The following is an 11071-nucleotide window of genomic DNA, read 5'->3' on the forward strand; positions in this document are numbered from 1 at the left end:
TTGGCTGTGGGAGTGTACTTTGGAATTTTTGCTTGCATTTTTTTGTATACAACTTTTGTAAAACTTACAGGGAGACCATAATACAGTAAAAATTGTAATGTGTTCTACCAGAGAGAGAAAAAAAGCTATTTTGTATGGAAGCTGCAAAAATATTTTACTATGTCACAAGGTTGTTTGGAGCTTTTTAAAAGAGTAATAATCTGAACACATGTACAAAATCAACCTTAAACATCTAAAGAGGGATTTTACTTGTATAATAAAACTGCAAGATATTTTCATGATAAAATACATGGTCACAGCTAAGAGAAAACCTGTGTCCCAAATTATATACGCAAATTAGTCAGGGTAGGTATCTAATACTACCTGATAGGAAGTACTGATTTTCTTTTTTTCTCCACACTTCCTTTTTCATTCATTCAACAGGAACCCTCAGTCCTGTAATGAACTCTCACATTTAACAGCAGACTTACAGAAGTCCTGCTGGGTAATTACCCTCTCTGTATGAGTCATCTGGAGTGTGAATCATTGTGTAACATCATTATGACTAATCAGTCTAGTTTGAGGATCAGAGCATAATTAATGTCCTTTTAAAACTGCTATTATGAGCAGAGTACACAGCTGTAATTTCTACAGGGTTTTATGAAACAGTTTTCATTATCGTCATTGCAGGTGTTGTAATAGGCTACTGCTGGCACTGTGGTTGGAAAACAGCCTTTAGCTCCTTGTGGTGGTTTTGCAAGGTTTATGGGGGAATAAAAGTAATGATAGTCGAGCAAAAAGGAATGTCTCTTCCCCTGGCAAGATTTTATAAATCCCATTTTTCTGGAAAAAAATCCAAAAAGCCACAACCAAAGCCCTATACTTAAAATGCATTACAGGCTGGTTTCTTTCCTCACATACAGCAAAACCTCCAGGACAGCCATCTGGAATGCTGGAATACAGGCATGGTTTCATGTGAAATGTATTTAGTCCATACTCTTAAGTTGCTTCCTCTCCTGCAGGTTTTTGTTTTCCTAATGTTACAAGGAAAACAGTGTGTTTCTTTTTCACTTTTGAAAGCAAGGCACTGCTATTTTTGGCTGTGGCCTTGATCCTCGTACATACATGAATAAAAAGAAATCAGTTAGTTGGGAAGAATCCTCTGAAGCTGTCGGCAAAAATGCTAAGTCACTAGTTTACAAGAAGTTTCCAGTGACAGCAGTTAAGAAAGCTGTGGTGACACTGCTGTCATAAGTGGTGTATATGACATTAGTTCTAAAAGATCACAGGGTTTTCTCAAATGCAGTGAATAAGGGTATATTTTTCTAACATTTGGCTTGCTCACCTTATGTTCAAGTGATGTTGGGTGTTCTCTGCTTCCATTAGCAGAATTCAATATGCAGCCTCCATCTTTGGCCTTCCCTTTACTTGAGATGCATCTCCAATTCTAGATAATGCTTTTTGGAGAGGGAATCAGCCAAACAGTTTAATTGTAAGTACAGGCTAAAATAGATTAATTGAACTTTAATCATAATCTCAACTCTCTGGACTTCAGACATTGGTCTCTACAATAATCCTGGGCTACCTAAAGAGAAGCAGAATGAGGCAGCAGATTCTGGTTTGCTCTCCTGAGACCTCAGCTGCAGTGCTGCATTCAGCCCTGAAGTCCCCAAAATAAAAAGGATGCAGACTGTTGGAGTGGGTCCAGAGGAGGCCACAAGGATGATCAGAGGTCTGAAGTACCTCTCTTGGAGTTGGGATTTTTTTGTCTGGTCAAGAGAAGGCTCCCCAAAGATCTCATTTTGGCTTTTGAGTACTTAAAGGGGTTTTATAAGAAAGACAAACTTTTTACCAAGGACTGTAGTGATAGGACAAGGGAGCAATGGTTTTAAGCTGAAAGAGGAAGATTTAGATTGGATATTACAGAGAAATTCTTCATTCTAAGCATGGTGAGGCCCTGGCACGTGTTGCCCAGAGAAGCTGTAGATGCTTCATCCCTGGAAGTGTTCAAGGCCAGTTTGGATGGGGCTCTGAGCAACCTGGTCCAGTGAAAATGGTCCCTGCCCATGGCAGAGGGGATGGATTAGGTGATCTTTAAGGTCACTTTGAACCCAAGCCATGGTGTCATGTTTAATAACTGCATGGACAGGCAACCATCTACTTTCCAGTAGCATTTAGATTTCAGCACCACAGGTTTCGTGCTCTTTTGTACAGGTACAATGGCAAAATTGGAACATCTGAACCTGCTTGAAGGCATTGAATATTCTTTATCTCTTATTAAAGCTGTATCTTATGAAGACAATGTACCAGAGACTTCATACTGCAATAGAAAAATTCATGTAAAAATGAAGATACAAGATTTCTGAATCACAGTTCCCATTCTAACAGGCCAGCAGACCATCCTCCACCCTAACAGGTTCTGTGTGTTAGTATTATTTATTGTATTAAATGCTGAATTCTGGTTATTCAGTCTAAACTTTGGAGAGCATGTTTAAATTAGTTTTCAGCAGTTGTGCCAGATAAGACTCTGCTTTAATGAGCAACATGTAATTGCACATTTTAAGATTCAAAAGACTTAGTACTACCTTCCATGTGTTGTTGATTAATCTTTTCTTAAGCCTTTTTAAGAAGGAAGAGTCTTGGCTATTGTAGGGGCTGAATATTTTCATTAAATTTTCATTAAAATTAGGCTGACCAAATAGCTAAGCACCTTTCTGTGCTGTATTAAGCATCTCCCTGTTTTAAGCAGTTTGATCCAAGGCAAGTATATAGAGTTATGAGAAGGTGGCTCTGATCCAGTGGCTAGGGATACCTGGTAATTTTTTGCACCTTTATGTGAACCTGCAGTGAGTGAGGGCAGACTGGGGCAACTGCAAGGTGCCATGAGGAGGATGCACTGACCTGTAACACACAGGTCACCACTCACAGGTGTGACCAGAACACCAGAAGGTGTTCCAGTTAACTGAAACTACAATCCAAATTAAGCAGCTGTTCTTGCCACCAAGTATCATTAGGTGTAAATTGATTCTTTGGGAAGTATCTTGATTTAAGTAGTTTTCTAATCAAGCAGTGCACTGTAGAGTTAAATGAGGATTTATAGATCATTGTGGTAAATTGCAGAACTTCTTCCTTGCCAAAACTTAAGATTTATTTATGTTTTACCAGAGTCTTTAGGTCAGTAATGGCTGTCATGCTACAATGGATTAGGAATAAGCATGTGTCATGCTACAGAGGAGGGGCTTGGTGACTTTCAGCTTACCTTTCAAACACACGTGGAAACTTGTTTGGAAGACATCGTATGTATTGGCAGTAAAAGTTGTGGTGAACATCACTGCTGAGCAATTCAAAAGCAACTTTATTATGTCATTACTTAATTGCACACTAGGACATACTTTAAAATTTTAAAGACTGTCATTATCTAGTTCACAGTTTGTGTAGATTCATGTATTATACCAGTAAAATCCCCCCCCCCCCCCCAATGCCAAAATCCCCCCAGGCTCTGACTTTTCTTTTGGCTAGCTCTAGGACAGAGATGAAGGGAATTTGGCATGGACAAAGCAGAAGACCAAGGGAGGTTCTTCTTCCCAGGACAATCCAAGCTTTTATTCCTGAAGGTGTCCAAGGGAAAAAGAGAGACCATGGAATGGCCGAGTTTTTTCACACCTCGGCTGAGGGGAGCGGAAACCCAGCGCAGCCGATGGGGTTGCACTGGTGGAGAGGAGCTAAGGGAGGGCTGAACCAACTTCACAGAACTTCAAGGGAATACAGAACAAACCATTTTTCTCAGTGCCATATAAACCAAATCAGTGAAATACAACATCTCCCCATTTTTTGTTTAACAAAGTTACAAGAAAGGTGTTGAGTTCATTCTGATTCAGAATGTGGATCTGCCCACCACTTGCGGCTTGTGAGCAGGTTAAACTGCTTTTGGCTTGTCATCTCTATGTGGTTGACTGCTGAGGTTGAAGAGATGAGACCACTAACAGCTTTGAAAATCAAGCAACGTAGGATCCTGAACACCATTATTATAAGGAAAAGAACAACAAAAAACAACAAAATTGTTTTAACTGTGGAAGTCTACCACCCCATGGGTCCCCAGCCCTTGAACAGTCCACTGAGCCATCCTCGGATTCCTGCTTTACTTGTCCAATCAAGCTTCTCATGTCTCGGAGGGTTGAGTGGATGATGGGAGCTTTCGAGGTTAGGTTCATGCAGCAAAGTGCTTCAGATTCCTGGCACTCGTGTCCATGCAGCAGCAGGAAAAATTCTATGGCAGCATGATATTGGACTGTGGACTGCCTGGTCTTCTGGGAGGGAGCTGATTGCAGTGGATGTTAAGTTTGCCTGTTTGACCAGCCAGCACTCTTGGTGGCCCAATTCACCCATAGCTTTGATTGCTGCAACCCATGGAAAGAACAGGGACACAGCAATCCTTTTTGACTTGGACCAATGAAAAAGGTCAGAATCACAGTTGGGTCCAAATTGTCAGCACTTCTCTATTGGGTTGTGCTGGCTGATTTGTTTTGGTGAGTCCATTTGCCAATTAAGGTTTGGTTGGGTGCTAACCGAGACAACTGCCCAAAGGTACATGGCCCTCCTAATAGCTGAGAAGGGATCCCTGCCCACGACCAATATCCACAAATTAAGAACAGCCTCTTAGGGAGGCTTTTGGGACTTGAAGGATATGGGTTGTCTGCTGCAAGATGGTTCAGAATATTACACCACCTTTTGGCAGTGAATTCCTCCCGATATTGCAGTATGTTGTGGAAGACTTTGGTGCTAGAAGGCTTTGAGTTAAAGACAAAGTGAATGCAGTATGGTGCTGGAGAGGAACGCAATAGCTCCAATTCTTGGGGTTCCTAAGCTGCTTTGGGCAAATGTGGCAGCCACTCCTCTATGGGGTTCTTAATCATTACAGCTCGCTGCCAATGGTTTTTGTATAGTCAGTTGCTGTGTGACTCAGGAACTTGGTTGGGCATATGTGTGTCAAAGTTGGTTGGAAATTCTCCAGTCTGCAATGGGATTCCTACCAGACAGGTGGACATAGGGTCTCTTGCTGCTGCAGTGGACAGGCATCTATTTTCCTGTTGGAGTGTCTGTGCCAGGGTCACCCAGATGTTTCGACGTGACTGAGGGACGATCCATTTAGCTGCGAGACTGTTCAAGGTCAACATGATGACAACTTGTGTGGGGCCCATCACGGGGTTGGGTGGGAGGTGGGTTTTCTCTAAAAGGAAAAAAAACCAAACATTTTTAAAGCATGTTAAAAGTTTCTGTGTCTGCCAGAATGTAGGCACATCTTAGGAAGATTTTCTCTCCTCTTTCCGGCGATGTCTTCTTTTTGAAGCAACAGCCACTTGTTTCTTGTCCCCTTCTGCTGGAGCTGGATTTTTGGGAACAAAAGGTTTCACTCACTTCTAGGAAATCCACCAAGGACCTGAGGGAGTGGCTAGCCATGCGTAGCCATGGCCCCAGGTTATGAGCTCATAGGGACCTTTGGTTTCCCAAGTTTCTGGGTCCCTAATCAAGATTGGTGGATGTTGGGACAATTTAAACTGATTACCACTGTTAAAGTGATGTACCACAGGTAGGCTCATATTTTCAAATGAACAATTCAGAAAATTGATAGTAAACACTAGAAGCTTTGCAGAGCTTCTGCTGTGGAGACATCCACACAGTGGAACTGCTCTATCTAGCCAGGACCTGTTTGAGTGTCTGGTGGGCACGCTCAGTCACAGCTTGGCCTGTGGGGGAGTGGGGGATGCCAGTTTTATGTTCCACTCCCCACTGGACAAACACTAGAAACACCTTGGATGCATACTCTGGGCCATTATTCGTCTTAATTTCTCTAGGAATCCCCAGCACTGAAAAAGCTTGCATTAGGTGTTGTTTGGCATGCAAAGCCTTTTCTCCTTCATGGGCAGAGGCATAAACTTCACCTGAATATGTGTCAATGCTTACATGAACATATTTGAGGCAATCAAAACTGGGAATGTGTGTGATGTCTGTTTGCCACACTTCACAGCTGCCAAGGCCTCCGGGATTAATCCCCACACCCAGCGATGGCATGGCCTGGAGCTGGCAGCTGGGACAGGTGGCCACAATGACTTGAGCCTGACTCCGTGTTAGCTGGAACTCATGGATCAGACCTGACACATTCTGATGGTATTGCTGGTGGCTCAGCTTTGCCTGTTGGAAGATGTCAGGGAGGTGTGCTTTCTCAGCTGGGGCAGCCATGGAGTCTACAACTCGATTACCTTCTTCGATTTCTCCTGGCAGCTCTGTATGTGATCTCACATGCATCACATATAATGGATACTCACTATGTGAAACTAAATAAATTAGTTTTGAAAGCAACTTGAAGAGATGCTCGTTCTCAATGTCTTTGAAAACTGCCTGCTCTGCTCTGGACCCTACCCCAGCTACATAAGCTGAATCGGTTACCAAATTTATTGGCTCCGAGAACTTCTCAAAGGCTCTCACAGCTGCAGCCAATTCAGCTACCTGGGGCGACCCCTCCGCAAACTCAGTATCAGCTTCCCAATGCTGAGTCGAGGATTTCTTGAAGTCATCACTGACTTGAGGGATGCTCCAGATGCATCTGTGATCACTGTGAGAGCTCTTGAGAGGCCTACGACTTCTTTTCTCACAAGGAATGAGGTGGAACTCCTCATTAAACAGTTTGTGAGATGGGGTGTGGACTGGTATTTGTCCACTGTAGCTGTCCAGAGATAACTGGAGGTTGGCATTGCTCTGGAGCAAGTGCTAAAACATCTCTTTGGTCAACCTTTCAGGAGAGTTCCTTCCCTCCTCAGAAAGTTTAACCAGGAGGTGAATACATGTACCACAACCAGCCAGCTCAGGCAGACTCATCCTTGCCTTCCGAATCAGTTGAGCTATTAGCTCTTGTGTCTTGGTGATGGTCTTGGATCTTTGGTGGAGGACCCACTCTATGATTAAGAGTGAATCTTTCTGTCCTTTGATCCAGTGGAGTATCAAACTGTGCAGGTGTGGCAGTTTCTCCAGGACAATGACTTTGAAAGGCACTCAGGCTGATAACAATGAGCCTGCCTCTCGGCCAAAGCCTTCTGTGCTTTTTGATTACGACTTTTGCCTCTGGGGTCAGTTCCCTGGGATAAAGCAGCTCTCTGTCTCCCCCCTTCAATAAATTGAGGAGGGGGTCTAGGTCCTCATTGGTGAGGCCTAGCCAGGGCATGATCCAGTTCAAAACCCACACAAGGAATGGAGATCTGCTAGGGTTTTTGGATCACTATGGATTTCCAATTTCTGTGGAACAATGGTCCACACAGTGATCTCCAAGCCCGGGTATTTCCAAGGTGGCATCCTTTGAACTTTGTCCTCTTGCAGTTGAAATCCAGCAGAGGTTAAAACCTAAACCACTGAGTCAAGTGTGTATTGGAGTATAGAGTCATTGGGGGCACACACAAGCACACCATCCATGTAGTGTAAAATGACAGCCTCCCTTTTTCGTGCACGCACAGGGGACAGCAGTGAGGGCACATACCACTGGCAGATGGAAGGACTGCACTTCATTCCACGCAGGACTACTTTCCAGTGCTACCTCTTCATTGGGGCTTCTTGATTTATTGCAAGAACCAAGAAGGCAAACTGTGGGGTATCTTCTGGGTGTAACGGAATTTGGAAGAAACAGTCTTTGATGTCCAGGACAGCCAATTGCCAGTTTTGGGGGAGCATTGCTGGGGAAGGCATCCCAGGTTGGAGTGACCCCATGTCCTCAATTACTTTGTTTATTTCCCAGAGGTCATGGAGCAGCCTCCACTTGTCCTTCCCTGGTTTCTTTATTACAAAGACTGGGGAATTCCAAGGGCTTGTCATCTCTTCAATATGGTTTTTAACCAATTGTTCTTCCACAAGCTCCTCAAGGTGCCTTGAGCTTCTCCTTACTCAATGGCCACTGCGCTACCCATTTTGGGGTGTCATCAGACACGTTAATTTTTGGATAGGGAACTCTACAGTGGCTGCCTCTAAAAATCCTGGGGAGTCTTAGAGATAAACAGTTTGACTCCCCATTGGGACGTGGTGTCTCTCCCCATAGGGGGCACTTATAATCTGTAACAAATGGATGAACACTAGCCAATGTTCCATCTGGTCCCTCAATTTGCACGATGCTTTTTGAGATTTTTGCCGATTTGATCCCTCCTACACCTTGGATTTTGCCACCTACAGGTTACAACTCCCGTTGCAATGGCCACATCCTCTCAGGTATGATCATCACATCTGCCCCTGTGTCAAGCACCCTTGTGTGTGGAGATGGTCTGATCCATGGGCTAGGTTGCATGCTGTAGAAGGTTGCACCTCACCCACCACTTCTGCCCAGTAGATTTCAGAAAAAAACATTTTTCTCAGTGCAATATAAACCAAATTAGTGAAATACAATGCCCCCAAACAGAACCAAATATTTAAATCAATTAAAAATAAGAGGTGAAATCAAGCCACTGTATTTTCTATGTAAAACAGATGCTAGCAAACCCTACAGTTTTAGCACCCTGATTTACCTTTACTTGGGATTTTTTAATTCTTAGATGTGAAAATGTTTTTTTCACAAAATTTGTTTGCAAAATTTACACTGTAACTGCTCTTTAGGCTCTTTTCCAGTAATGGAGAAAAAATTAGATCCATCTGTACAGCTAAGCATTACTAGCAGAAGAGGGGAGCTGACAGTGTAGAGGAGGATTTAAAGTTTATAGTGATAGCTACTTACCCAAGCAAAACCTGCAAACTCCTTGCTGTTTCTGGACGTGTTGGCTAAAAAACCTGAAAGAAGATTCAGCTGGCATTGTTAGACATATGGGAGCATACTGCATGGAAAAGTAGTTCCAGTCAATCTGGAAGCTGCACTAGATTTATTTCTAAATACTACAGGTCATGAAGGCACTTTATTTTACTCTTTCTTTCTTTATCTCCTTCCACTCATATTTCTTATTAATGAGTTAATCCTGTGAGGAAATCTCTTTCTGATTTCACTGTACAGCTTTCAGAAAATATACAGATGATATATGGGAAGTATTCTTCTGGGGCACTGTGCCAAAATACTGGTTTAAAGATGCAGTGGAGCAATTTTTTTTTCCAGAAAAGAGTCAGTTGTAACAGTTCAGCAAACTAGGGATATTATTAATTACAGACTATATTTATTGTTCTGAGACATATGAGAAACCTAAATTATCTACTCTTTTTAATTAGAATTGAAGAATTTTTTCAAGATGGAGATTAGGCAACTGCCCTAAGGGGCTAAATTTGGTGCTTCTTATTATCTAGGGTTTCAGGGCAGAACCCTGCCATGGTCACAGCAATGCTCAGTGCTCTGAATACCATCTCTCCTCTGTTTGTTACTGCTTCCTTCAGACATGATACATCCTAAAACAGCTGCTCAAGAGAAAATTACTTGCAGCAAAAAGGACTGAATCCCACAATTCTGCCACGTTTCCTCGGGTCAGCTCTCTGGTCACATGCACTGTGCCACATATAAGGAAGTGGAAGTATGGCTTTATTCCAGGCACTTGCCTGCGAGATCCTGCTCACAGCAACCAAGGTGCAATGAGTACCAAAAGGTGCCCAGTTCTTTGGGAGGTGTAAAGCTGTACTGAAAGTTTACCATAGTTGCAGCTGTGGTATAAAACCACCTAATGCACGGAGTAGTTTGGTACTCTGGCTCCCGTGACAGGTTAGTCACGCATCCTTAACACAATGCAGGTCATCCCGCTCTCAAAAATGCATTTATGCTCCTGTAATTATGGACAATTCGATGTGAAGATTACTGAAAATTCTGCTGTGAATGTAGTTTAGGAAAGAAATTCTCGGCAGAGCAGGCTGGGCAGCAGTTTCTGTGAGCCCTGCACTCCTGTCGGTCCCGGCTGCCACCTTGCGACTGACTCTGACACAGATCCTGAGCGCCTCCCTCTGCAGGCAAGCACATGAAAGCCAAGACTAAAAACATTGTTTGCTGGTATGACACCGTAACTACATGCTCTGCTTTCCTTCCTGGTATTTAATCTATGTGAGTGATGGATGATGTTTCTGTAGTACTAGGTAAAGACTAAGAATAAATCTGGTGGGGAAGCACAGGCATTATTTACTGCATACCACTGAAACACTGCACAAAACAGAACTAATTTTCTTAAGGGCTTTTGTGTTGGGGCTTTTTTCACTATGTCTGCCACCTTTAACAGTAATGAGTAATTTTTGCAGTTTGTCTGGAATCTGATATAGTGTTACTCCTCACTCTGTACAGAAGGGGAAAATTAAAGGCATCAGTGGCCAAAAATAATCAACTAATTTCAGGTACTGAATTTGTGAAATCTGATTTATCCCTTTTAACCCAGTTACTCAGGTATGACTTTACATATTCAAGCCACCAATTTTTGCCACCAGCTGCAACTCTGAATGCTCCAGATCTGCTGAGGAATTTTGAGATGCTTCTCAAGCACCCAAAAAAGGGCTTACCTGTGTGAGCAATGAGTTGTACATGGAAATACAAAATTATAGCAAATTGTATCCAAGTGATCTGCTCATCACTGCACTAGCAATCCGTAGCAGGGCAGCACTGCCTGGCAGAGGGGAGATGCTGTATCTCCCACAACAGTTATTGTTTATTGGCACACCTGCTTCTGCTACCAATGCAGCAAGGTTGCTGCACATCCCTTCATCTACACACAAGTTAAAACAGCAGGCAAGCAGGTCTTCTAAGAGGTGCAGAAGAGTATAGTATCTGTTTCTTGAAGATGCTGCTAAATCTTGCTTCTTTGTGTCAGTTTTGGCCAAACACTGGGGTTTTTTTCCAGTTTCCAGTGATGTTCTTTGTGTCAATAGCTTGAAAATCCTGGATTTTATTTCAATGAACCTCCCTCACACAGAGAAGGCCACGTTTCAGTGCACTGGTAAGTCACTAATGCCTGCTTGCTAATACAGTAGATCAAAATTCCAGGAAGCCTGACTGATCAGCAACATGTTAAATGTACACAGTATGTTAAATGTTTCTGTTTTCCCCATTACTCTCTCACGACAGCATTTTCTCTCTTCAATATAGCTCTAACAACTCCACATTACCCCAGAG

This window comes from Erithacus rubecula, assembly GCF_903797595.1.
Source record: "Erithacus rubecula genome assembly, contig: SUPER_Z_unloc_2, whole genome shotgun sequence".
In the NCBI taxonomy this organism is placed as follows: domain Eukaryota; kingdom Metazoa; phylum Chordata; class Aves; order Passeriformes; family Muscicapidae; genus Erithacus; species Erithacus rubecula.